Source organism: Lontra canadensis, unplaced genomic scaffold (genome assembly GCF_010015895.1).
Source record: "Lontra canadensis isolate GAN:19392208 unplaced genomic scaffold, GSC_riverotter_1.0 scaffold25, whole genome shotgun sequence".
Taxonomy (NCBI): domain Eukaryota; kingdom Metazoa; phylum Chordata; class Mammalia; order Carnivora; family Mustelidae; genus Lontra; species Lontra canadensis.
In genome coordinates, this window is record NW_022631019.1 from 16,519,862 (window position 1) to 16,545,209 (window position 25,348).

General features: G+C 44.9%; 1 protein-coding gene across 1 annotated transcript in view; it reads right to left on the minus strand.

The window, feature by feature from the left end:
• LUZP1 (leucine zipper protein 1) overlaps positions 1–24,824 on the minus strand; it is a 49,413-nt gene extending 24,589 nt beyond the window's left edge. Inside the window, 2 exon segments of the mRNA XM_032863710.1 lie at positions 2,778–2,884; positions 24,804–24,824. The gene's annotated coding sequence lies outside the window, so the exon portion shown is untranslated.
• Between the last annotated feature and the right edge of the window lie 524 nt (positions 24,825–25,348).

Sequence of the window (25,348 nt, forward strand, 5' to 3'; positions counted from 1 at the left end):
GGTCCTACCTGGGCTCTGAGAGTCTCCCTGACCTGGGCCCCACTGCTTCCCTGCTCTTCCTCCGACTACTCTTTCCCTCCCAATCCACTCCAGCCACACAGGCCTCCTTGTCAAGGCCAAGTTACACTCATACCTTGGGGCTCTTAAACCTGCTGTTCCTCTGCCTAGGATGCTTTTCTCCCAGATAGCCCTGGCTAGATCCCTCACCTCTTTCAGACCCTGGCTGAAACTATCACCTCATCAGAGGCCATCCCTGATCTCCTTGCGTCAAGGAGCAGCCCCCAGGCTCCCTTATCCCTTGGCCACCTTATCCCGCTTTTGTCCTTCTGAGCACATATCACCTAGCGGACACTATTTCTCTACTCACCTGTTTGTTTCTATCTAGTTATTTATTTTCTTTTTTCATGTTTCTACCCTTCAGTATAGAATCCTTGAGAGCAAGGACTTTTCCTGGTTTGTTTAGTGCTACATTATTGTTTTGTTTAGAGCTGTTTAGCTCTAAGAATTGTGCTAGGCATGGAGTAAGTGGTCATTGTGTATCACTAGAACATAAGCCCAGGCCATAACAAAGTACTCTATGAACAATAGGAAGGTGGATTAAGTTTTGTAAAAGAAAATGATTACCTGCCTTGTCAAATTCAGCAAGTATATTAAAAACCACAGGTGCTTTTTTTTTTTAAGATTTTATTTATTTGACAGAGAGAGATCATAAGTAGACAGAGTGGCAGGCAGAGAGAGAGAGAGAAGGAAGCAGTCTCCCCGCTGAGCAGAGAGCCTGATGCGGGGCTCGAACCCAGGACCCTGAGATCATGACCCGAGTCGAAGACAGCTGCTTAACCCACTGAGCCACCCAGGCGCCCCCACCACTGGTGCTTCTTAACTACAGAGAACAAACTGCTGCTGGAGGGGAGGTGGGCGGGGGATGGGCAGTAAGGAGGGCACTTGTGGTGAGCACTGGGTGTTGTATGTAAGTGATGAATCACTAAATTCTACCCCTGAAACTAATATTATACTATATATTAACAAAGTAGAATCTACCTAAAAACTTGAAACATAAAAACACACGTACAAACAAAACCACAAGACACTGATGCTCCAATAAAAAGAGACTAGGATACCATCAGAAAGATCAACGAACAATGAATGCCGGCCACCACACCACCCAACCAGAATGAGTTTCCTAACCCAGTCCCTTGAGGTAGGAAAAATGCTCTAGGGAAACGAATAGAACAGGAATCCTGCCTGAACCAATTTTTTTAAACATTTTTATTTATTTATTTGGGAGAGAGCACAAGCAGAGGGGAGAGTCAGAGCGAGAGGGAGAAGCAGGCTCCCCACTGAGCATGTTGCCTGACACGGGACTTAATCCCAGGACCCAGAGATCATGACCTGAGCCAAAGGCAGACACTTGCTTAACCGAGCCACCCAGGCACGCCAAGAATCGTGAGCCAAGTAACAGGACAAGAGTTTGCCTCAAAGTTTCCCACCCCCTTAATAAGAGCCTGAGCTATGTGTGATGTACCCCCTTTCCTGGGAGGGGTCACCCTGGGAGTGAGAGGTCTTGCTGAGATTCCTTTCCTACATCCTGTCCTGTCACTGCTCTGTCTAGAACCAGGTCCCAGACTCAGTCTGTGGCCTCCCCATGGCTTTCCCTTTCCAGAGAACCTTCTTCTAGCCATTCTCCAGCTACCACTGACGACCTAGACCCCTCCTTTGGCCACGCAAGTGGGAACTCCTTCTACTTCCACACTGCACTCCACCTTGGGCAGCACAAACCAATAAAATAAAAATAAATAAATAAATAACCAATTAAATAACTAGCGTGCAGAACCCAGAAGGGCCAGGAAAAGGAGCTAGCTGTCAACCAAAAGGGGTGTTTGTTTATTTTGCTTTGCTTTTTATTTTTTTTTTAAGATTTTATTTATTTATTTGACAGAGAGAGATCACAAGTAGGCAGAGAGAGAGAGAACGGGGAGGAAGCAACTCCCTGCCGAGCAGAGAGCACGATGCGGGACTGGATCCCAGGACCCTGAGATCGTGACCTAAGCCGAAGGCAGAGGCTTTAACCCACTGAGCCACCCAGGCGCCCTTTGCTTTGCTTTTTAAAGATTAAGTCAGTCACTGTCTCAACCAAAAAAAAGTAACTTTCTCAAAAAAGAAACATTCCAGTACAATGAGAAGAACCCAGGGTGAAATCCAGTCCTCTCCTTCACTCCCTGTGTGAAATTTAAAGAAAAGCTCTTACCTGTAGCATCAGTGTAGATACTAAGGTAGATAATGCAAGTCAAACAGGATTGTGCCTGGCGTACAGTAAGTATTCAGAAAGTGCTAGCCAGGCCTATTTCTGAAAGTTGTTGACTAACTGCAAGGATTTTTTTACCTTGGGTAGCTTGGCTGGTTGGCTGATTACATTAGAAAACACATGAAGGGGGCCGTCTGGGTGGCAGAGTCAGCTAAAGTGTCTGCCTCCAGCTCAGGTCATGATCTCAGGGTCCTGGGATGGAGCCCCATGTCAGGCTCCCTGCTCAGCACAGAGTCTGCTTGTCCCTCTCCCTCTGCACCTCCCCCCAACTTGGGCTCTCTCTCCCTCAAATGAGCAAATAAAATCTAAAAAAAAAAAAAAAAAAAAAAAAAAAATTAAGTACTTAGCACAGTGTTTAGTTCATCAACAAGTATTAACTTTCCTCCGTCTCCTGCAGCAGTGCAGGAATTACGGAGACTTCGGACACCATGCGATTCCATTGGGATGGCCAGGCTTCGCTGTACCATATACTTACCATTTAGGTAATTTAAGCTTTTCTGTTAATGCCTCTGGTGGCTCCCCTGGTGCTTGCTGTCTTGGAAACAGGCACTCGCTATCTTTCAATGGCAGCTGCCTCTTGACCTGGGCAGAATATAAACAGAAAGCAAGACAACGGTAAAGCGGGAACTGTACCAAGACCGAGCAGAAGGGAGGGGTGATTTCCCTTTTCCTTTCAGATGGTCTCAAGGCAGGCCGCACTTTCTTAAGTAACTTAAGTGGGCTGCCTCCACAGTCCCCAAAAGTCTAAAACTCATGACATCTTACAGCTTGGGAGGGATCTCAGAAATCAACTAGTTAAATACCCTCAATTTAAGGAAAAAAACTGAAATTTGGAAAGGGTGAGTCACACAACTGCTTAGAGCTAAAGCCAGGATTCCACTAAAAATACGATGTTCTAGAAGATGGGTAAGGAAAAAAACCCAAACATCTGTAGAGTACCTACCACACCCTAAGCAATATGTTTTATATTTTATACAAGACAATAATACAATAATATCACCCCCCAAGAAAGAATCTAAATTTCAAGAAGTCAGTGATTTGTCCAAGGTCTTACAGCTTGCTAATAAATGGCCATCAGGATTTAAACTGACACCTGTCTGACAAAAAAGCCCCTTCACCAGGCTGACTCTCGTCGGGCTGCCTTCTAGACGTGGTCCTTCAAGAGGCCCTTGAACCACCCAGTATCAATTAGAACCAAGTAGAGCTTCTCTGTCCGCAAATTACCCTCTGGTTTTAAAACGAGCGTACTGCCAGAGACCCGAAAGATCTATTAACCCACTGAGTATTACCCCTAAAGTTTCAGAAGAATTTCTGGAGGTAGAAGATCTGGGGCAAACTTCTGTCTGTCCTTATCTTGCCAAAGAAAGGAAAGATACCTTCTACACTGGAAGTAAAGCTTTTATACTTGGATCTTAAACACAAACTAGGTCTGCACATCCCACAGACTACCTTGTGACCTCTTTCCAAGGCTGCTGGTTCCTTTAGTCTGACTCCCACACCTCCACTACCAACCCCATAACACACGGCAAGAATCCATCCCTGCCTCTGTGCTCCTAGAGAGTGAGAAGGCTGAAAATAGATAACTGAGTGATAGCTTTTTCAAATGGCTTTAAAAGAAACATGAGGGGGCCACCTGCGTGGCTCAGTCGATTGAGCATCCAAGTCTTGGTTTCGGCTTAGATCATAATCTCAGGGTTGTGAGATCGAGTCCCCCATCAGGCTCCTCATTGATCCTTTCTCTCCCTCTGCCCCTCCCCACCCTTCCACATGCTCGCTCTCTCAAATAAATAAAAAAGTAAATCTTTAAAAGAAAGATGAGAGCCTGAAGCCTCAAGCCAGTAAGACCATAACAAAAAAGAATGAGTGACACGCAACAAAAATAGAAAAGCAGGAAAAAGGATCTACACCAGGGTCAGCACCCAAGGGATGGCCTGAGTGGATGTGGGATAAGTTTTAGCCTCCTCCCCCCACATTTTTTAAAAAGTCAGTCTAAGTACACCATGTATAATTGCTATTTCAATCTGCTTCGTCTCCACGCGGCCCAACAATGACAGCAGCACCACTGCTGAGAGCTGCTGTCCCCACCGCCTCCTGCCACATTTCCCGGCAAGCTACTAAGGCCCAGGGGGCTATTCCTTTCAAAACAGGATAGAATGCACTGCCCAGAATCAAACAAACAGGAACTCCCGATGATATGGATTTATTTTCAACTGTCTACATTCTCTCCTTATTTCTAAGGGATGAAAGCAAGCAGCAAACAAGTTCTTTCCTTTGCTTCTGAATGTCACTTATTTCTTGCATCCTTGGCGTACTGGCCTTCTGTCCCCAGAACAAGACGATGACTGTAGACTCCTCAGACTCTGCGGTGGTACAAATTCAGAGCTCTTCCCACCACGCGAGACCCGCCCATACCACTTCCCTCTGGTACCCCTTCTGCTGTTTCTTGTCGTTCACTCTTGCTAAAGACAGTGGTGGCAGTCTGTGTGTGTGGGTAGTGTCTGTCTGTGTCTTGTCTGTCTAGAAGCAGAGATGAAGGGACCCTTACAGTTCATGGGGAGTCCAGCTGCCTCATGTGCCAGAGGAGAAAGTGAGTCCCGCTTCTCTAAGTGAGAAGAGACTTGGCCAAAGTTGCGAAGCAAGTAAAAATGAATACGGCTGGGCACCTGGGTGGCTCAGTGGGTTAAGCCTCTGCCTTCAGCTCAGGTCATGAGCTCAGTGTCCTGGGATCGAGCCCCACATGGGGCTCTCTGCTCAGCGGGGAGCCTGCTTCCTCCTCTCTCTCTGCCTGCCTCTCTGCCTACTTGTGATCTCTGTCTGTCAAATAAATAAATAAATAAATAAAAACCTTAAAAAAAAAAAAAAAAAAACCGGCTGAGTTCACCTGAGCTCATATGCTGCACTGAACAAAATGCGACCAATCACCCTTATCTGACTGCTGCAGACTGAAAGTCTCTTAAATATGTATCGCATTTGTTCCCCAAACACTTTGATAATGGATAAAAATGCTATTAGATAATTCTGGCTCCAGTATGATCCTCCAACAGATAACAACGATAAACTCTGGATAAAATGTAAAAAACTATGTGAAGTGAACAAAGGCTGGCAGATCGAGGAGAGGAGTCAAAAACTGGGAGAAGGGGCTGGGATGGGACAGTTCCCTGGGTTCGGAGCTTTCATCAGAGGGCTGACCGGCGGCAGAGCTAATCAAAAAACAAACCCCAGGCTTTCTCTCTGGAGGAACCACAGACAGAGTCCAGAGCAGCCACAGGTAAGAGGAAATAAGAAAGAAGAGGGCCAGAGAAGCAAAGTCCCAGGCGCTCTGTGTGAACCCCATCCAAACCTCTAGCTGAGCCTGGAACCGTGCACACGCAGGGCAGAACCCCAGCACCTCAGCCAAGGACAGAAGCACTGGACTAAGGTTTGAGCGCACACCTCCCTCCCCACAGGGGAGACAGACCCTGCAGACGTAACTGTCTGCTAAAACAAAAACATCACCAGAAATCAGGGTCTCCCCAGCATAACATCCACATGCATTCCTGTTCGGGCTACAGACCCAGATCACATGAAGAACTAGAGAAACTACATCCATTGCAAGGAAAAAGATCATTAGCAGAGGGCAACTCCAAGATGATCCAAATACGGGAATTACCAGACAAGGATATTAAAGCAGCAATTACAGCTAAGCAGAGGAAGTGAAAACATTTTTATTTGAAATGTGGCGATTTCAGGGGCGCCTGAGTGGCTCAGTGGGTTAAGCCTCTGCCTTTAGCTCGGGACATGATCTCAGGGTCCTGGGATCGAGTCCCACGTCGGGCTCTCTGCTCAGCGGGGAGCCTGCTTCCCCCCCCTCTCTCTGCCTGCCTGTCTACTTGTGATCTCCTTCTCTCTGTCAAAAAAATTAAAAAAAAAAAAAAAAGAAAGAAAGAAATGTGGCAATTTCAGAACAGAAATGTAGTACCTGAAACAGCCACACAAAATCCTTGAATGGGCTTAAGAACGGGTTGGTGATGGCAGAGAAAAGAGTCCATGATATTTGCAGATCAAGAGAAATTATCCAAACTGAAAAACTCTGGGTTATCCACAGTCTCTAGAAGAAACACCCCTCAGCCCTTCACCAGAGTGTACACAGTGACACCTTGACTTTCTGTCACCAGAGAGAACCAGACTAAGGATCACGCAGACACTATGACCCAGCAATTCTGCTGCAGCAGGTCACCCTCTTACCAACACAATAACTTTTTGAGGTCTTCCGAATGTGAGCCAGGAACCAAGCTGAAGGTGGAAAATGAGAGGGCGGGATAAAAATTTAAACCACAGAGCGCCATACTATCCCAAGTCCTAGGAGTCCAATCTGGTGACCCGTTGTGCCTGCTGAGAAGCAGAAAGCAAGGAGACAATCATTTTTTCCGCTAGAATTGTTGAGGGAGCATTCTCAGGAGTGTTCGGGAAAAAAGCGAGGAGGGATTTTATGTTTTTTCTGCCCTTTGCAATCTCTTCATCAAAGAGCCAACCCGTAAACAGGCTGACGGCAGGACGGAGTGAGCTCTGTCACTGGGTCTGGGGCTGAAAAGTGGCAGCAGCTTGGGGAGAGCCAACCTAGTGCCACCCACGTTGGTAGAAGCTGCTCAACCTGAACGCCATCCCTGACCAGCATCCCACACTCAAGTCACTTCATGCTGGAGTTCAAGACTAGGGGAAAAACACAGGCTGCAGAAGACAGGTCTGAAAGCCCTGCTTTTTTCTCAATGCCCCCTCTGCCCCATCCCACCTGCCCACGAGGGGGCAGGGGGCAGAATCCGGAGCAAGTGGGAAACTGGGGAAAGGGTGAGGAGCCTGGAATAGGGAGTTCACAGCCACCTGACACACTGTCAAGTTCACCCAAGTCTTTTATACTCATCTGGGTCTCCGTTTCATCAGCCGAACAAAACACTCGAGACAAAATGATATTTAAGGGCCTTTCCAATAACAACATGTATGAATCTTTAACATGCTATCTTCATGTGTCCTTGAAGAAATTATAAATAGGTCCCAAAGGCAAAAGTGGTGACATTCCAAGTCACATGACTTATTAGAATACCTCAGGGTTATACGATTTTTCATTTTTAAAGAATAAATTAACAGTCTTGTTATTAATTCTTAAATTTCACATTAATAACAGAGATCAATACCTACCTATGATGGAGGTCTGCTAAAATAATGTTCAATTTGGGCCCCCTGGGTGGTGCAGTCGGTCAAGCGTCTGACTCTTGGTTTCGGCTCAGGTACATGATCTCAGGGTCATGAGATCGAGCCCTGTGTCAGGCTCCACGCTCAGCACAGAGCCTGCTCGACTTTCTCTCTCCATCTCCCTCTGCCCCTCTCCACCACTCACATATTCTTTCTCAAATAAATAAATAAATAAACATTTGAAATAATAATAATAATGTCTGACTCTCCCAGGATAACTCTTTTATCCATGTAACTCTTGGGACGAGAAAGCAGATACTCTTATCCTGCACATGACAGATGAGCAAACAGATTAAGACCTGGGACTCTTTGATCATAACAGAGGACTAGAATCCAGTAATCCCATTTCCAAGCTTCACCAAAGAAACCAAAGCAAGCTTACCAGAGAAACTTCACCTAACAAAGAACCAAGAGTATAAACGAGATTAAAATTAGAAAGAAAGGATTTAAGAACTTCCAAACACTTTGGAACCACTTATTAATAAACAATTGATAAGACCAGCTTGTGATTAGGACATCAATTTAGAAGCGGGCCTTCAAGGACCGCCACCTGCCCGCCGTTTCCTTTTCCAACAAGTAGGCTATAATTGAGACCAGGCTTTCTTGCAATTAGCCCGTGTCTGTGGGGCTTAGCAATAGAACCACATGTCTAAAATTGTTGGGTTTAGACCTGCTTTAGAAAGCTGGATGAATCAGAAGAGCACGCTGGCTCCTTTTCACTCCTAGGAGTCTTTAATTAGGCTATCAAGGGGCCACAAGGATTAGGGCAGGTAATCGCAAATGTAAACAGAGTCACAACCCCAGCCTAAGGAGTAAGAAACCAAGAAAGTGCTTTTATTACCCAATTTAATCTTCACAGGAGCCCCCTCAGGTGAATACCACCATGATTATTTTATAAATGAGGAAGAAATAAAGAGTCGAAGTCACGTAGCTGGTATGTGGACTCTCAGCTAGGTATTTCTGACCCACAATTTGCTTTCTTCTCTGCATTAAACCACCTCCCCAAGGACTCTCTGAGCTCTGACCCTCAAGGAAGCCAGTCCTGATCCACATCCCAAATATCACAAACGGAAAAGAGGCCGACGGGTAGCTTGTGCATTTGTACTCACACAGATGCTGACTGGCTACGGGGCTACGGGGCATCAAGCTCTGAGGTGAGCACCGGGGATAAAACGGGGAGGGGGAGTAGGCGGGCTCTCTGCTCAGCAGGGAGCCTGCTTCCCCCTCTCTCTCTGCCTGCCTCTCTGCCTACTTGTGATCTCTGTCTGTCAAATAAATAAAATCTTAAAAAAAAAAAAAAACGGGGAGTAGGAACAGAACTGTCTTCACGCCGTTTACTGGACAGTGCAGCGGGGAAACGCTGATTAAAGAATCACACGAGTAAATTAACAGAAGGTGACCCATTCACAGAGAGGTCTGAGAGGCTGCCACGAGTTGTCAGGACATTTCTAAGTAGAAGAGGGAGCACAGGGAACCCCAGGAGCTAACTGGATGACGACGAAGGGGGGACAAGCACACGCATGACCGGAGACGAGGATGGGGAGACACATGGAGAGCCACACAAGGCATTTGGAGACCAAATCACGGATTTGGGTCCTGATCCAGAGCTACAGAAAGTCATTTAAGTGCTAAGTAGGGGTAAAGTGTGTACATTCCAAAAAGGTCATTTCAGCTTCAGTATGGACCACAGATGGAAGGAGAGAAGAATGGTGCCAAGATGCAGAGGGAGGCCAGCTCCCAGGCCAGGAGGCACAGTGGCGGTAAGAGCTAACCACACTCGGGGGTACACAGCACCTACTATGCCCCAGGCCCCATTCTGGGCACTTTGCAGGAACTCACTAAATCCTTACAACAGCTCTATGAAACATACTATTATCCCCATCTTATAAAAGAGAAGTTAAGTAATTTAATGGTATTACTTACCCCCGTCATGTGCTCACTTCCCTCATAATCAGTCCCTTGCAAACATCTTTCATTCACTTGCCCGCACCGTAGTATTCAACTAATTAAACTTCTTCTCACTAAACCAAACTAACCACTTCTCCAGGCCCACACCAAAGCAGCTAAGTTACCAACTAAGCTGTGTCTCTAGAGAAAATGCCAACTACTGACTGGCATCAACTTAAAAAAAAAATTTAAATAGGCTCCATGCCCATCGTGGGGCTTGAACCCATGACCCTAAGATCAAGAGTTGCATTCTCTACCAACCGAGCCAGCCAGGTGCCCGCCTTTTAAATTTATCACCACAAATCTCAAACAAAACCCTCCACACTGCCAGCAATCCTACGACATTTCCCTTGCTAGGTTCACTCTGCGACTCCCCCAAAATAACTCTTGCACATCTTTTTCTTTCTCAATAAACCTCCAGCCCCTATCAGCTAAATAATTTTGTCCCCAAGAGGCAACAAAACTCAGACCAGTCATCTCCTAACTCCAAGTCTAACTATACACCAGCATTCTGCTTTCCCTATTGTTACAATGAAAAGGCTTTGCTGATACAGGACATACAACTTTTCATGCGTACGATGGATCAGATTCCCTCTTATCTTCAGAAGCAATGTCCTCCGCTAGCTTAGTTCATTTTTCTCCCGTGCAGACTCTCAAATGCCCCTACCCAACAAGCACGCGGTACACAGGCCAGCCCTGGCCCGCAGAGTCCTACCAGTGGGAATACGGAACTGAGACAGGCACCTGGCATCTGGGAAGCAAGCTGACCTGGCAGTGACACCCAAGCACAGGCGCCCAGGACCTCTCCGACGGGGTCTGGACCAGTGAGGGTCTGATCAACTCACACAGTGCATCGCACGGGGAGCGAGTTACAGACAAAATGCACACAGTAGCCCCACATGTAGGTCCCAGATTGGAAAAAATTAACTGGCCCTGCAGCACCTATGGCTTGAGAAGCCACACTCTAGAACAGTGCTTCTCAAACTTGAAAGTGCACCCAAATCAGCTGGGGGTCGCCCTGAAGTGCAGACGTGGACTCTGTAGGTCTGGGGTGGGGCCCGAGGGTCCGTATTTCTAACAGGTTCCCAGATTAATCCAGAGGCCACATTTGGAAAGCGAGATTCTAGAATTTCTCATCTTAAATGAAACAAGATGGGATCGGGAGGGAGAAAAACCATAAGACACTCTTAATCTCACAAAACAAACTGAGAGTTGCTGGGGGGAGGGAGGGTGTCGAGAAGGTGGCTGGGTGATGATGGACACTGGGGAGGGTATGTGCTATGGTGAGTGCTGGGAAGTATGTAAACCTGATGATTCACAGACCTGTATCCCGGGGCAACTAATACATTATATGTTAATAAAAATAATTAAAAAAAACAGAAACTGGGGCACCTGGGTGGCTCAGTGGGTTAAAGCCTCTGCCTTCGGGTCCTGGGATCGAGCCCGGCATAGGGCTCTCTGCTCAGCAGCGAGCCTGCTTCCCCCTCGTATCTGCCTGCCTCTCTGCCTACTTGTGATTTCTGTCAAATAAATAAATAAAATATTTTTTAAAAAAAAGAAAAAAACAGAAACAATAAACTCTCCCTTGATCTCACACCTCCTTCCAGCTGGGATAGCTCCAGTGTCTCTGCTTCTTCTCACAGCAAAATCAAGTGGTCTCTGCTCTCCACTTCCACACCCCTTATTCTCAGTTCACGCCAATCAGCCTCCTGTCCTCAACGCTCCTCAAAAAATGCTCATTAGGGCCAAAGCCCTCAACACTGCCAAATTCTATGTGGTCTCTTCCTTACCCACCAAATGGCATTTAACACAAATAACCACTCTTTCTCCATCGAAACCCTTCCTTCCTTCCTTGGTACCAGAATATCACACTTTCTTGATCTTCCTAGTCCACAGGTCAGCCTCAGTCCACCCTGCCTTCTCTTCTACTTGGCCAGAGATAGTCCCGGGGCCTCTCTTCTTTACCTGTACCCTCCCTTCTTTGGGCAATCTCCTCCAATCCCATGATTTTTAATATCAATGACCTCCAAATTTTTATCTCCAGCAATGACCTCCCTGAATTCCAGAAGCATATCGGACAGCTTTCCTGAATTGTCTACCTGGATGTGTAAACGATATCCCATGTCCATATCTTCTCAGACTCTGGATGTTATTTACCCCTCACCCTCCTTTCCCCAAACTCATTCCTCTTTACATCTTCCCCCAATTCACAATACCGCCATTCACCCAACTGCCCAGGCCAAACACCCCATCATGCCAGGTGTCTCTTTCCCTAACATCCCACCTGCAAACCATCAGCAGGTCCTATCAAGTCCACTTCCAAATTTTCTTGAACCTATCCCCCTGCTTTCTACATCCCCTATTAGGCACCCTGGTCCAAGCTACTGGACTTGCACCCTACCTACTGCAACAGCTTCGTTAAGTCTCCCTGCTACCAACTCTCCCCTATATATACGGCACTCTCCAGATAGCGGCAAATTAAATTTATAAACATTTAATCAGAGTCTTGATCTGATATACACTATATCTGATATAGTCAAGACTCTATTCTGCTTAAAAACAACATAACAAAACACCTCTCACAGCTTTCCCTTTCACATAGAATAATCTAAAATCCTCACCAGAGTCTACTAGGTCCTGTGGGACATGGCCCTTACCCACCTCTCTGACCTCATCTCCTACCAGGTCCCCTCCCCACTTCCCACTTCTCGCACCCAGTGTTCATTCCAGCCTTGGGGACTTTGCATGAGCTGTTCCCTCTTCCCTCTGTAGAGCTGGCTCCTTTTGGTCACTGAAGGGTCAGCTTAAATTCTGCCACCTCTGTGAAGACTTGACCAGACAATGTAAGGTAGCTCTCCACCTGTAACATATCACACGGGTTCATGTGCACCTGTAGCACTTAAATTTATCTGGTATTTTGTTTACTCTCTTATTGTTCCTCTCTTTCTCCCTGCCCCTACCCTCACCTTCTATCTCATCACTATATCCCCCGGAGTTTTCCATCCTAGAACCCGGCCTGGCTGACAATAACTAGATGGGTCTGGAGCTCAGGGGAGCAATCCAGGCTCCAATACATAAACTTATGAGTCACGTCCAGAGGTGTGGTTACTAAAGCCGATGGGACGGATGAGATCACCGAGGCAGAGTGTCTACTATGAGCAGAGAGCCTGGGACAGTAGAATACTTCATAGCTGTAGAATGGATGAGCCTACAAACACAGCCCAGAAGTAGGAGGAAGAATAGGACAGTGTTACGTCACCGGAGCCAAGACAAGAGAGTGTTTCTGGAAGGAAGGCGTGGTCAACAGCATCAACTTCACTGAGAAAATGACCAAAAAAAAAACAAAAAAAATCTTTTGAATTCGGCCTCACAGAGGTCATGAGTGACCTTACTGAGAGGTGTACAATGAAGTGACAGAAAGCTCCCTGGGACGGGCTAGGTGGAGGGCGGCAGTGAATCAGACCGCTGTTCAGAGAACTTCCGCTATTTCAAGTGAAGATGACGGATTCAAGAGAATGCGGGGTGGAGGACACCTGGTTTCATCTGTTTCTGCTTAAAGGGGGCTCTTGCCTCATGTACGAGAGGCAAGTAAGTCCTGGTGGCTGCAAGTCACCCAAAGGCTTCGAGCCTTTTTCCTCAGCTTAGAATTCCACTCGCCTTGGACTGGTTCCCAAATGTGCAGAGTAACAATCTGGAAGCCCTTTTTCTCACGTATATCTCATCTTCCTCACTACACCAGGAGATAAAAATGCCCTTCTCTACACTTTCCCTTGGTGTATCAGGAACAGAACACGTGGCTGCTTATTACTGGAGGGTCTGGGTTTAGGTTTGCTCTGCCCTTTTAATGTCAAGGTACAATTTGGGGGAGTCATCATTATTTCTACCCCCAGCAAGAAATTTCTTTCCATATATATAGATAGATAGATAGATAGATAGATAGATAGATATAGTCTCTGGAGAGCTTCCCTTTGTCTCTATTGCACACTCCTCCTCTGCCTTACCTGCCGCCCAGGCAACACACTATAATGGAAAGAGTCCACATGGTCTCGGAAGCCAGGCCACCTCGGTCCCCCTACAATCCAGTCACACAGCACTTGAGGTGATTCCACTTCCCGATCTCAGGTTCCTCGAGTGTACACAGAAATTATAATATCTAAACTTCACGGGGCTGATGTCGGGATTTTAGGAAAATACACCTTGACTGTACACACATGAGGCCTGGCAGAAAGTGTATTCTACAAATGTGAATCCGATTTTCTTCTCATCACATTCTGATAAAGCATTACATCCCCTGCACATTTTTATTTAGTTTCTCTTTCCCTCCAAGTGTACCACGAAGCCCTAAGGAAAGGAACCTTGAGAAATTCATTAGCCCAGTTCCAGCAGAAATAATTTTAAAGAAGTATTAAGAGAGGCGGGCAGGGCCAGAGGCGTCACCGGGCAGCATCTGAAAGGGCAGCGAGGACGCCCCTGTCAAAAGACCTCAGCCACCCTCCTGCCCGGTTCTCTGTGTCTCCCCACAACCCCTGGTCCAAGTTTCCATCTTGTAGCCCTGCATGTGTCTCTTTATCTTGTCCTCTTCGTAAGTCCTCCCTGCCAGCAAGTCTCAAGTCAGCATCTTCAGTATTACACCCTGAACAAAGCGTGCACACCGAGAGCACACGTGTACTGAGCGGTATGCTGGGCAATGAAATCCTGAAAACCATCCGTTCCATGTACTGGCTCTGTGACCCTTGTGGGTTATTATAATTCTCTTTCCTCATTTGTAAAACAGAAATGACCAATATATCTGGACTACATAAAATTGTAAGGATGAAATGAAATAACATATGTCGAAGTACTTTGGTCCGTATAAAACATGGTTATTGTTATATTACAGGTACACAAGACAGCTGCACAGTCTACCTTTGGCCAGTTTAGGTGTGTTACTAAGAAAGTCCTCAGTCCTGGGACGCCTGGGTGGCTCAGTCCGTTAAGTGCCTGTCTTCAGCTTGGGTCAGGATCCCAGAGTCCTGGGATCAAGTCCCACATCGGGATCCTTGCTCAGCAGGGAGCCTACTTCTCCCTCTGGCTGCCCCTCCCCCTGCTTGTACCCTTTCTGACAAATAAATAAATGTTTAAAAAAAAATTAAAGAAAAGAAAGAAAGAAAAAGAAAGAAGTAAGGGAAGTCCTCAGTTCTGGAGTAGTCTGTTTCCTGATCTATGGCTACCTGTTTCTACTTCAAGTTTTCCTATCCCTGGCAGCTGAAAAATTCAAATTCTTTCTAATTTCACTTGATTCTCTTTTCTTAGCAAAGATTCTTTAACTTCTCTGACTAAATGGCTCCATGTCCCCAGAATGGTAAAGACCACTGGCCTTGATGCTCTCTAAGGGCCCTTTGTGGCTCTAACATTCTAAGCCTCTCTATCCTTTGCTCCCAGAGTACTTTGGCCATCTTACTTGCACAATTTCCAGTCTACTTTGCATTATAGATTTATTTTATACCATCTCCTAAGGAGAGAGCAGAAGGTTGTCTGAGTTTTATGTTCCCCATAGCACTTAACATGGAACTTTGTACACAGAGCTCTGAGCTCCAAAAATATTGGCTGATTGACTCAATGCTAATTTCTAATTTTTTGTGCTTATTGTCCATACCAAACAATAATTATAGACTACCCTCTTATTCTTTTATGCTTTTTTGGTACCTCTACAGGCCTGGCACAGTGTGAAACACATTGTCAATATTTTTTTTAAAGACTGGTGACTGGTTTATTTCTTGGCCAAGGTGAAAAAGCCCTATCAACCTATCCTACCTACGATTTTTAACAGCTTGCTCTGGTTACTGACAAATATAAACATGACATTTATCACTGTCACAGAAGGAAACTGAATAACAGAGTTATGCACAGAGTTATTACACAGATAGAAGCAAATGAAATCCACAGGTTGAGGGGTCTTGTTGTCCCCAGTGGCATCAAAAATATGGTAAAGGGGCACCTAAGTGGCTCAGTGGGTTAAGCCTCTGCCTTCAGCTCAGGTCATGATCCCAGGGCCGTGGGATCAAGCCCCACACTGGGCTCTCTGCTCAGCGGGGAGCCTGCTTCCCCTTCCTCTCCCTCTCCCTGCCCCTCTGCCTACTTGTGATCTCTGTCAAATAAATAAAATCTTTTTAAAAAATGGTAAAAAGGCAAATATATCGATAGTCAGCAGACCTGGACTCCAGAGTTTATCTCTAGAAGATGGGCAGTCTCTCTCTTTTTTTTTTTTTTTTAAGACTTTATCTATTTGACAGACAGAGATCACAAGTAGGCAGAGAGGCAGGCAGAGGGAAAGAGGGAAGCAGGCTCCCTGACCAGCAGAGAGCCCGATGTGGGGCTCGATCCCAGGACCTTGGGATCATGACCTGAGCTGAAGGCAGAGGATTAACCCACTAAGCCACCCAGGCGCCGCCCCCCACCCCACTTTTTAAAGTTGGCTTTTATTTATTTATTTATTTATTTGAGAGCAAGAGAGAGCATGAGAAGGGACAGGTTCAGAGGGAGAAGCAGACTCCTGGCAGAGCAGGGAGCCTGATTCGGGGCTTGATCCTGGGACTCCAGGATCATGACCTGAGACAAAGGCAGTCGCTTAACCACCTGAGCCACCAGGTGCCCAGATGGGCAGTCTCCTAAAATGGCTCCCAATGATCTCCACCTGCTAGTGTCCATGTTCTATGTGGGCCCCTCCCCCTTGAGATTGGTCTAGGCCTCATGACTGACTTCTAACGACAAGAACGTGGCAAGAATTATGAGATGTCATTTCCAAGACTAGGTTATAAAAGACTGAATTCCTTCTTGCTGGCACTTTCTCTCTTTCACCATCTCTTGCTTCGATGAAACTAGCTGCTATGGAGAGGCCCTGATGGCAAGGAACTGAAGATGGCCTCCATCTATCAAGCAGCAAGAGTTTGAGGCCCTCAATCCAACCACAAGGACCCGAATCCTGCCAACCACCTCTGAGTGAACTTGAAGCTGGCCCTTCCTCAGTCACACCTTGATGGCTGACGTCTTGATCATAGCCTGTGCGAGACCTTAAAGCAGGCGATCCAGCTAAAACCATGCCTGCCTTCCTAACCTACAGAAACTAATAAATGTGTATTGTTTTATGCTGTAACATATAACTAACATACCCTGTATATTAAGGGGGGGGCACCTGGGAGTATATTAAGATCCAACTCTTGGTTTCACCTTGGGTCATGGTCTCCAGGTTACAGGATCTAGCCCTGCATCAAGCTCTGCGCTGGGCATGGAGTGTGCTTGAAATTCTTTTCCTCTCTCTCCGCCCCTCCTCTAGCTAGCACTTTTTTTTTTTCAAAGATTTTATTTATTTATTTGAGAGGACTTGAGAGGAAGATAATGAGAGAGAGAGAGCACAAAGGGGAAAAGTCAGAGGGAGAAGCAGACTCATTGTCGAGCAGGGAGCCTAATGCAGGACTGGATCCTAGGACTCCAGAATCATGACCTGAGCTGAAGGCAGTCGCTTAACCAACTGAGCCACCCAGGCACCCCAGCTAGCACTTTCTCTCTTTAAAATAAATAACTAAAATCTTTAAAAAGAATTTTTTTTTTTAATAAAAAAGGGAGGGGATGTGGAGAGAGAACATATGGATTAAAAGATTCTTTAAAAAGACATACAGACCTGGGGCACCTGGGTGGCTCAGTGGGTTAAAGCCTCTGCCTTTGGCTCAGGTCATGATCCCAGGGTCCTGGGGTCGAGCCCCGCATCAGGCTCTCTGCTCAGCAGGGAGCCTGCTTCCCCCTCTCATTCTCTCTGCCTACCTCTCTGCCTGCTTGTGATCTCTGTCACATGAATAAATTAAAAAAAAAAATCTAAAAAAAAAAAAAGAAAAAAGACATACAGACCAATCACAATGCACGGATCTTAACTGGGTCCTGATTCAGACCAAACCATAAAAAACAAATGAGAATCATTGATGAGAAAACAAAAATCTGAGTGACTGGGTATTTGATGATATTAAAGAATTCTTAAGTTTTTTTATGTGATTATTAAAATTGTAGGGGTTTTTTTAAATTATTTTAAGAAGCCCTTAACTTCTAAAGATATGTAATGAAACGCTTACAGATAAAATGATACAATGTCTGGAATTTGCTTCAGAACAATACAGAATGGGGTTAAGTGGATAAGGATATGGATGAAACAAGATTGGGCATGAGCTCCTAACTGTTGAAACTGGGGGGCTGGTCCATGGAAGTCCCATTATGAAGTCTCCTTTTGTATAAATTTGAAATTTTCTCTAACAGAAAAACCTAAGAAAGGGGAGGGGTTGGGCAGAATCCAAGAGCCCAAGGAAGGGCCTTCTAGTTATGACAATCTAGGATTAGGTACTAATCCCAAAGTACCTCAAAGCCTTCGATACAGCCACTCTGACGTTCCGCAGGTTTCCTACACTGGATATGCCAGTCCATGCCAGTGACCAGCATTAACAACTTTCCCACAAAAACCGTGTTGAGCACTTAGAGCTGATGAATTACTTAAGATTATTAGCACAATTTGGCCCAGATAGGTAAAGAGGATGGAGTGATACAGTGGCTAATTGCTAGAAGATGCCTGGCACAAACTAGAAGGAATCACCCTACGTCTTCCTGGTATGGGAAACCATCCCTGCTGTGATTCATTGTGGCCTGCCTTGGGACACTCAAGCCTCCCACCTACGCGGGTGTTTTAACATTTCCTCCACGTGCTATGTATAGACTTAATTTCTTTCCCTTAAAGTTTTCTTTCAATTGCCATGAATGACCTATTTTCCAACTTCCAATTGTGTTCAGCTAATTAAAAAAGAGCAACAGGGCGCCTGGGTGGCTCAGTGGGTTAAGCCGCTGCCTTCGGCTCAGGTCATGATCTCAGGTTCCTGGGATCGAGTCCCGCATCGGGCTCTCTGCTCAGCAGGGAGCCTGCTTCCCTCTCTCTCTCTCTCTCTGCCTGCCTCTCTACTTGTGATCTCTCTCTGTCAAATAAATAAATAAAATCTTTAAAAAAAAAAAAAAAAAGAGCAACAAAAAAAAACCCCTCATGATCAACAGTTCTACAAGAAAAGAACTTCAACAGGGAAGACATAATTTCTTCTTTTTCATGTCAGAGTCTCTGATTCTTAGGTTAGAGAATCAACCTTTGAAATTTCTACTAAAGAAGAAGATTCATAGCACAAAGTAAAATCAGGACAGAGAAATGAGAACTTCATGACTATATTCTAGCCCCTAAGCCTTCACTTCTCCCTAAAAGAACAGTCCTGAGATTTATACTCTGACAGGTTTTCAACCTTGGCTAATTATTAGAAAAACCTAGGAGCTTTTAAAAATATCATTACTGTCTGGCAACCGACTCAATTTCTACAATGAGTCAATGATATTAAAAAGGGGGATCAGAAGAAGAAGGAATCTACAAACAAAGAAACTTAGGAAACATAATACTGTGTGGCTGATCAGAGCCTTACCCTAACTGCAAAGACGTTTTTCAAGACTATCAAGGAAATCTGATTATGATCTTATCTAGATATTATTAAGCACCTGTTAATTTCATTAAATGTGATAATGGCATTATGGTTATGTAAGAAAATGTCCATATTTAAAGATGTACATAGGGACACCTGGGTGGCTCAGTGGGTTAAAGCCTCTGCCTTCGGCTCAGGTCATGATCCCAGGGTCCTGGGATCCAGCCCTGCATCAGGCTCTCTGCTCAGCAGGGAACCTGCTTAGCCCTCTCTTTCTCCGCCTACCTCTCTGCATACTTGTGATTTCTGTCTGTCAAATAAATAAATAAAAATCTTTAAAGATGTATATAAAAGTGTGTAGGGGTGAGGCACCTGGGTGGCTCAGCTGGTTAAGTGTCCAACTCTTCTGCTCAAATCACGATATCAGGGTTGTGAGATCAAGCCCTGTGTCCACGCAGTCTGCTTGTCCCTCTCCCTCCCTCTTCTGCCCCTCCCCAAACATGCGTTCTCTCTAATAAATAAAATAAATAAAATCTTTTTTTTTTTTAAAGTGTGTAGGGGTAAAATGACATGATTTCTGGGATTTGCTTTAAAATTCTTTAACACATTAAAAAGAACAAATGAAACAAATGTAACAAAATCTTGAAAATTACTGAATATAGATTTATGTAGGTTCACTATATTAGCCTCCCTCCTTTTATGAATGTTTGAAATTTCTCATAATAAAAAAAAATTGGGGGGTCCTGGGTGGCTCAGTCATTAAGCATCTGCCTTTGGCTCAGGTCATGATCCCAGTGTCCTGGGATGGAGCCCAACATCAGGCTCCCTGCTCCGAGGGAAGCCTGCTTCTCCCTCTCCTGCTTCCCCTGCTTGTATTCCCTCTCGCACTCTCTGTGTCAAATAAATAAATAAAAATTTTTAAAAAGTTTTAATTAATTAATTAGTTTATTAAATCGAGGTGCACCTGGGTGGCTCAGTCTGTTAACCATTTGACTCTTGATCTCAGCTCAAGTCTGGATCTTGGCTAGGGGCTTGATCTCAGGGTTATGAGTTCAAGTTCTACACTGAGTTCCATACTGGGCATGGAGCCTACTTTAAAAAAAAAAAAAAAATTGAATGCTAACATCTAGTACAATCAAACTCTTTAACAATATCTACCAGAGCTGACATATGACCCAGAATTTTATTCCTAGGTATACACCCAAGAGAGATGAGTGCATACATCCACCAAAAGACTTCCAGTATCCATGGCAACTTTGTCATAGAGCCCAAACTGTTAAGATCCCAAACGTCTGGGGCGCCTGGATGGCTCAGTCAGTTAAGCATCTGCTTTCAGCTCAGATGTGATCCCCGGGTCCTGGGACTGAACTCCAGGTTGAGCTCAGCAGGGAGCCTGCTTCTCCTTCTCCCTCTACCCCTCCCCTCAGCTCCTGTTCGCTCTCGCTCACTCTCGCTCTATCTCAAATAAATAAATAAAATCTTAAAAAAGAAAAAATCCCAAATGCCCATCAACAGTAGAATAATCATTGTGGCACATCCAAACAATAAAACATTACATACTCCCACATACAACATGGATGGATATCCAACACCCAGACACAATGTTGAGCAAAAAAACCCCAAAGAGTGCATACTGATTCTATTTATATTCTATTACGTGAAACTCAAGAATACACAGAACTAATCAATGGAGATAGAAGTCACAATAAGTGGTTACTTGGGCAGCCAGTACCCATGAGGAAGAAACACAAGGAAAGTTTCTGAAGTTCTGAAAATATTCTCTATCTTGACCTGATGCATATCTTGACATGAGCAGCCTTTCCATGACAGTATCCTTATATAAAAATCCACTGAGTATTGGGACACCTGGGTGGTTCAGTCAGTGAAGCATCTGACTCCTGATTTTGGCCCAGGTCATGATCTCGGGATTGTGAGACTGAGCTGCTGGGCATGGAGCCTGCTTAAGATTCTCTCTCTCCCTCTCTCCCTCGCCCCACTCATGCATACACTCTCTCTTTAAATAAATAAAATCTTTAAAAAAAAATTTTTTTTTAAAGATTTTATTTATGTATTTGACAGAGAGAGATCACAAGCAGACAGAGAGGCAGGCAGAGAGAGAGGAGGAAGCAGGCTCCCCGCTGAGCAGAGAGCCCGATGCGGGGCTCGATCCCAGGACCCCGAGATCATGACCTGAGCCTAAGGCAGTGGCTTAACCCACTGAGCCACCCAGGCGCCCCTAAAAAATTTTTTTTAAATGAGTCTGCTTCTAGAAGCTTGGCAACAACAGAGGTTTCAAACTTTCTTGAGCTACTGCAGACTGGGACAAGTTCAGTGACCTGAGAAATTATGAGAAAAAAAAAAAAAAGTAATCTTATGTCTTCTGAGAAAGAGATAATTTCTAACTCGTGTATTTATTCCCTTTATGGAACATTAAGCTAAAATAATCTCAATGATGAGCAAACAAATCTGGGAGTAAAAATCAGAATCCTAGGTATCAGTATTTTATAAAAGCTCTGTAACCAATTCTAATGTGCCGCCCAAGTAAGGACCATTCTTCTACCTCAGCTAGCTCAAACTTAAGACTCCCAAGGCTTCCTCTTTTCATTTCAGTAGAACTGTGAGACAAGGTAGTAAGAACAGAAGCTTGAAAAGATAGTGGAGCAGAGAGGACATACAGAGTTACCTCTTTGAGAAGAGGAGGGATCTAGGGCAAGGAAGGAAAAATGGAGGTCAGTGTGAATGGAACTAAGAACAAAGCTGTTGGAGAATGAATTTCACAATTCCTATTTCAGTTCTAGCTTCACTACCAGCTGGCTATGGGTATGACCTTAGGCAAACTGCTTCATCTCTCCAGGCCTCCCTATGATTTCGTACAGCTTTTAAACAAAGTCTGGAGAGGAGGGTGAGAGGAATCAAGTAAGAACAGGCCCCTTTGGAAGACGGTAGGATTGCCTCCTACGTAGATAGCACTTACCATCCTATATTGTAATTATCTATTTGTTTATCTTCCCCCACCAAACTGTGAGCTCTTAAAAAGCCAAGATTATAGTATTTCATCTCCAAATCCAAGCACATGCATAGAACTTGGCACATAGGAATAGTTCAGGAACTGCTCAATGGCTAAATAGTTGAACACTACGAGAAATGCCTATATTTATTTTCTTACAAGCACAGGTGTATTTACATAAGGAAGAACAATTCATCTCCCACATGTAACACTGAGTAATAACATTGAATATTATTTTCTTTATTAACACCAACTAAAGGAAGTCCAGATTCTAGGATGCCCAGAATCATCAGAAAGGCTCCCTGAGATGTCCTGCCAGAGGCCTCAAAAGCCCATGCTTCTTCCTCCCTAAAAAATAATGTCTACTAACACTAATACCTAATGCTTATACCTTATTTCGTAGTTCAAAGCACTTTCATTCCCATATACCCAAATAATTCTCACAACTCTATGAGGCGGTATTATCAAACCCATTTTATGCGTGAGGAAACAGGTTCATAATTTAAATAATTTGCTAACCTAAAGCAAGCTGAAAGCTTCTAAAGGAAGGCTTTCATAGGCAGCCCCTGTCTTCAGTGCCCAGAATGAGAAACAGGAACATCATCAATTCCACTTCTCCAGTCTCCCCAATAGATCAGTCTACTATCAGCTTTGCTTTATTAAGCTAAAATATAGTTATCTCTTAAGTCTTCCTTATCCCCATGAGAATCAGTTATACAGATTTTTTTTTTAATTTTTTTTGGGGGGGGGATAGGAGGAGGGACAGTGGGAGAAAATCTTAAGCGGTCTCCACCACCAGTAGGGAGCCCCACAAGGAATTTGATCCTGATGTCATGACCTGAACAGAAACCAAGAATTAGACACTTCATCAACTGAGTAACCCAGGGGCCCCTACAGATTCCTTATATCATGTTTTAAGCAAAAAAATAAGGCCAGCCCAGGGAGAAAAATCCCAAGACTACAAACAGCCACACTTTCTTGTCAAAGCTGCTGGCTAACCTCCCTGTGTATAAAGCTAAAGAAATCAGAGCAAAATTTGCTCCAATGGAAGCTCTAAACCCTGCTGACCCGAGAGCCCTGCCGCGTATCCGCCAGCCATGCACTCCTGATTCAGTCTGTACTTGCTCCAGTATTTTCTCACTAACTCGGACTGTTACGTTTTCTCCACACCACTGAGAATTCTCACAGAGCAAAGGTCATGTCTTCCAGTTAGGAAGGTCCCGCTTCTCTAAATGAGCACATAGTACCCAAAATCAGACCACTAAACATGTTTTTGTGTCCCAGTAATTGACATAAACTGCCTTTCCCAAAATTAAAAATTAAACTACTTTAAGTAATGAACAGGCTGACCTTTTTCAACAGAACACATATAGAATCTAGATTCTCGAAGAAGCAAAGATCAAAGGACACTCAGCACTACAATAATGCCAGGCACACATTTTAGAGGTGCTGAATAAAAGTATGCTAAATAAATGATAACTTAAAGCCCATTACAAAATCACTTAAGACAGAATAAAATAACTAAGGACCAAGAAAGATGGGCACAGAACGCCAAGTTAACTGGAAAAAAAGCAAATCAGATTCTAAGGCAGTTCCACCCAAGGTCATGCTTGGGGTCCCACAAGGGATTGCTCTAAATTTAAGCACCACATTACATCTTCACAGAGACCTACAGCCCCAGTTCGTGCGGGGGAGGGGGGGGGGGGGGGGCAGCGGCTAGCATATAGGTTCTCTCGCCTAGAGCAGCATCTCAATCAGCAACAGCTCTCCCCCTCCCTCCAGTTACTCCCTACTCACATGCCCTGAGGTCCAGCCACAGGACTAGAGAGTTAATAAGCCAGGCAGAGCTAAACACAGGAGGAAATTAGCATGCCACCTGACACTTCTCTGGCACAGCCTAAACTGATTAATTTAAGTTACAAACATGACCAAAGATTCTACTATGCTGGTGAAACTACTCTTATTCTGCAAACTAAAAATAGCTTATGTATCAAACAGGAGCATTCCTCAAGTGCTTTTGCCCTGTCACCCACGCAAAGTTCCATTTCCTCAAATCCCTCACCTAAAGTGTTTTCTCGGAGCCCCATCTGCCCACCTCTCCATCTGCCCCACTCCTCACCCTAATCCCCTGCACAGAGCAAGAGACCTAAACTCCTTCACCTGAACTCAAGCTTTTAAAGTTTGTTTCCAGTTCCAAGCATGTACAAAGCTTGGAGGCTACTGCCTTGTGTTAAGCCCCAACCGATGGGCTCCGCTGCAGCAAATAATGAAAAGCAAAGAAAAAAATGAAGGACAAGACAAGGCATGAGCAGGAAGTCAGCTAAACGCTTTTCATTCAAGCAGGACTGGAGGGAAACCCACCCACTGGGAAGGAGAAAGCACGAGGTGAATGGTTTCCAGTATAGAGTCAGACTGTATCTGGCTTGAGGTCCTTACAACACAACCATCAAGCCTGCTCTGGGGACAGACTCATCCCCAAGGAGCTCTGAGTACTCTACAAGAATCATCAAGCTGTCCTCGGGTTGACGTGACATATTTAAGGGGAACAAACTCTATAATTTAAGCTGAACAAGCCAAGCTTAAGCCACAGATTTTCTAGAGCTGAGGGAGGGGCTCAAATCATTTCACTAGGAAGTGGGAGCTCAGACAGAAGCTAAAAATCCTGTCCACGGTAGCTCTCCTTCCCGCTGCGCCCTGAGGTAAGCTGGCACGCCTCTTCCAAAGGTGGAAACTAACTGTGGACTTTGAACTTCCTTATAGCCCCTTGTTCTCTGCAATAGCATCAGAAGAATGCCACAGTACTATGCCACCCTGCATGGTCTGAACAAAGCATTGGCTAGTCAAGAACAGTTACTTGGGATAAACATTAATATACTCCCCACAGATCCAACTTCGAAGTCTTGTTTCACTCCTGGTTTAACCTTTTACATTCTCTCTAAAAACAAAAAACAAAAACAAAACTGGCTTATCTAGAAAACCCACACTCTCAGAAACATTCCTACTGGGGGGGGGGATTTAGCTTGAGACACCCCCCGCATACACTATGGTAAAGTTCCTATACAGAATCTATGCCCTGTGTCAAAGCAAACTGTAAGTTGTGGCCCTTCATAGACCAGCGTCAGAACCTTCCAGGATTCATGAAATCAAAGAATAGCAGTGCTAAAAAGATCTTTGAGGATCAATTACCCAGCCTTCCATTTTAAGGACAGGGGAAATAAGGTGCAAAGAGGAAAATGGAGGCTTGGAGCAAAACCGGACCTAAAAGCTAGGTGTCCAGCATCCCAACTTAAACCCCTTAAGCCACCCCCATACCTCTTCCTAAGACTGAGTTTATGGGAGTCAAGTGGCTAAGGAAAGAGAGGGCAAAGCAAGCAAATCTATGGCTCTAATCAAAGAGAA